Raw genomic sequence first — 2,662 nt, 5'->3', positions numbered from 1 at the left:
GAGTGGCATTTCAAGAGTGCAACATGCACTTGGCATCCCAGGTGGTCCACCCAGCCTGTTGCATCCCAGGCCTGCAGTGAACTGGTCAAGTGTGCCTGCAAAGTGCTACATGTGTAGGATGATGTTCATGTAAGAAAGCATACTGGAAATGCATTGAACTATGAAGCTGCCAATGAGAAAAGTAACTAAAAGCCTTTATTTAGTTTGACATAAAAGATTTTTTTATCTTGTTGCTGAAGGGTGAATAGTTTATATTTCTATACATTCTATTGTTTATTTTTCTGATTCAAATTCATTTTTTTGCAGATTCCTCAATTATAACCATTAAACTGACCTTTGTGTTTTACTCTGCTCCTTAGTTGTGTACACAATAAGATATTTCAATAAATTCTATGATAAATACACCTAATGTGCAAGATGAGAAACTCATGATTGGTTGATACCAGAACAAGCAAGTATATCTTCCCATGAAAGAAGAAAGGTAGATATGAGGCAGGGAATAAAAAAAAAATGGGGGGAGGTTAGTTGTGCCAAGGAGTGGCATGTAACATGAAACTAAACTAAGAAATACCTCAAAAGAGGAAACTTGACAATTTTGTACCATTTTAACTAAACATTACATGGTCTGAAAGAGAACACGCTTTTGACTTGATCTTCATATGTCTCAGGGGTGGAACTTTAGTTTTTCACGAGTATCTGTGGGCACATATTTTTAAGGATAATAATGTAAGATGACTCCTGAAATGATATCAACGTGTTTTATAGGACAATAATTTTAGGTATATTTTTGTTTGAATTATTAAAACAAGCTGTTATAAGTTTTTAGTTTTAAGGTGTAGGTCTCTCTCTCTCTCTCTCTCTCTCTCTCTCTCTCTCTCTCTCTCTCTCTCTCTCTCTCTCTCTCTCTCTCTCTCTCTCTCTTCTCATGATGACAGCCTATTGCCTGGAAGGAGCCAATCACACAGTTTTTAAAGGGGGTTCCAATATATCACAGAATTTCAGTAATTGCAGGCAGGTTGTGGTTCCTAACCTTTGCAAAATGGGGGGTCAATTATTTATTTTATTATTAGTGATTAGAAAACTATGGGTATATGTGAATAAAATTCATAACTGAATTACTTTTCTTACTTCACCTTTACATATCATAATACTGTAAAGGTGATGATGAAATCTACTGAAAGATATTCATTATGGTATCCAAACTATTATTGTTTATACTTCATTACCCATACCATATTCTTGAGAAAAAGATAAAATTACTTCTAAACCTGTCACCAAATACAATTTTTATAATACATTTGTATTATGCAACACTGTTTTCATAAATTGGGCGAAATTCTGGTATTTAAATGTTAACTTTTAAACACTAGAGCATTACCTATTTTCAATTATTAATACAAGGATGGATACACATCTGACATGCAGAATACATATGCTATGTATTCTATGACATGGTAAATTCAAGTAAGATAAATTAAAAAGATAGAAAAACTATGCTTTGTCACTGTATTTTAAACTAAGAAAAATCTTAGGATTGTTTTGTACTAATATTTACAATATATTCAAACAAATACTTAGTATGGCAAAATGAAAGCTTCTTGTTAAAATAGTTGTAATGAAAAAATAAAAATGTATAAAATAATATAAAAGTTGAGATAAAAATCTTTCTTTTCAGTTGTTTAATTCACACAGTAGGAGTACCTTTACTGGAAGTGTTCCTGCAACATAAGACTTCCCATAAACTGATGCCACTTCTCCAAAGTCTGTAAAATCAGCCGCCCACAGACCTTCATTTGATGGTTTCACTTCAAGAGAGACTTCACCACCTCCTTGAGGATAAAAGCCCCTAGAAAAAAAATGTTAACCACCTTCGTTACAGTTTCTGTCCCTAAAGACATTCAATTAGTACATAAAGTTAAAAGGCAGCCTAGAAAAGTTTCTAAAGCCCAAGTTTTGGCAACATACAATGAAAAAATGTTTTATCTTTTTCAATACAATATGACAAATTTTAAAAATTTTGCATTTTTCCTAGATAAACAAACCAAAGCCTTTTAACATATGGAGTGTCGTGCACTGCATATGCTAGACAGCTGTGACCTGAGTAACAAGAAGGGTGACTTGAGAGAGAGAGAGAGAGAGAGAGAGAGAGAGACGAGAGAGAGAGAGAGAGAGAGAGAGAGAGAGAGGGGGGGGGAGAGGGGGGGGGGTGTTTACCCACATCTCCAACCTATAACCAGACATTGTTTGCTCAGCAAGAGACAAACAGAGCAAGATAGTTTCAGGTTGGTAAAACCTACATGAAAAAAGTAATTATGTACTTTAAAATTTTTGCTATTTGTTCCTATAAGGATAAACACTGCATTTTATATATGGAGTCTCACCCCTTAGGAGGGAGGTAGTGCTTGTGACTTATGATGAGTACCCACCCGAGGAGTGATCCAACTCGCAACATTGCATTGTCATATGTGGAATTCCCAGCAACTAAAATTACATCTAAAAATAATCAACTGAAAACGTTTTGCCGATATCATCACTGTCTTTAGTTGACGAACGAAACTCAATTAGAGATACATTTCTTTCGTAAATGATCAAAGCTGGGTTAATAATGCTGATTCTATATCAAGTTTTTCATACATACATCGCCTAAAAGTTTATGGCTTGT

Source organism: Macrobrachium nipponense, chromosome 10 (assembly GCF_015104395.2).
Source record: "Macrobrachium nipponense isolate FS-2020 chromosome 10, ASM1510439v2, whole genome shotgun sequence".
Taxonomy (NCBI): Eukaryota; Metazoa; Arthropoda; class Malacostraca; order Decapoda; family Palaemonidae; genus Macrobrachium; species Macrobrachium nipponense.
The sequence above is the reverse complement of the archived record's forward strand: the minus strand, read 5'-3'. Positions refer to the sequence as shown.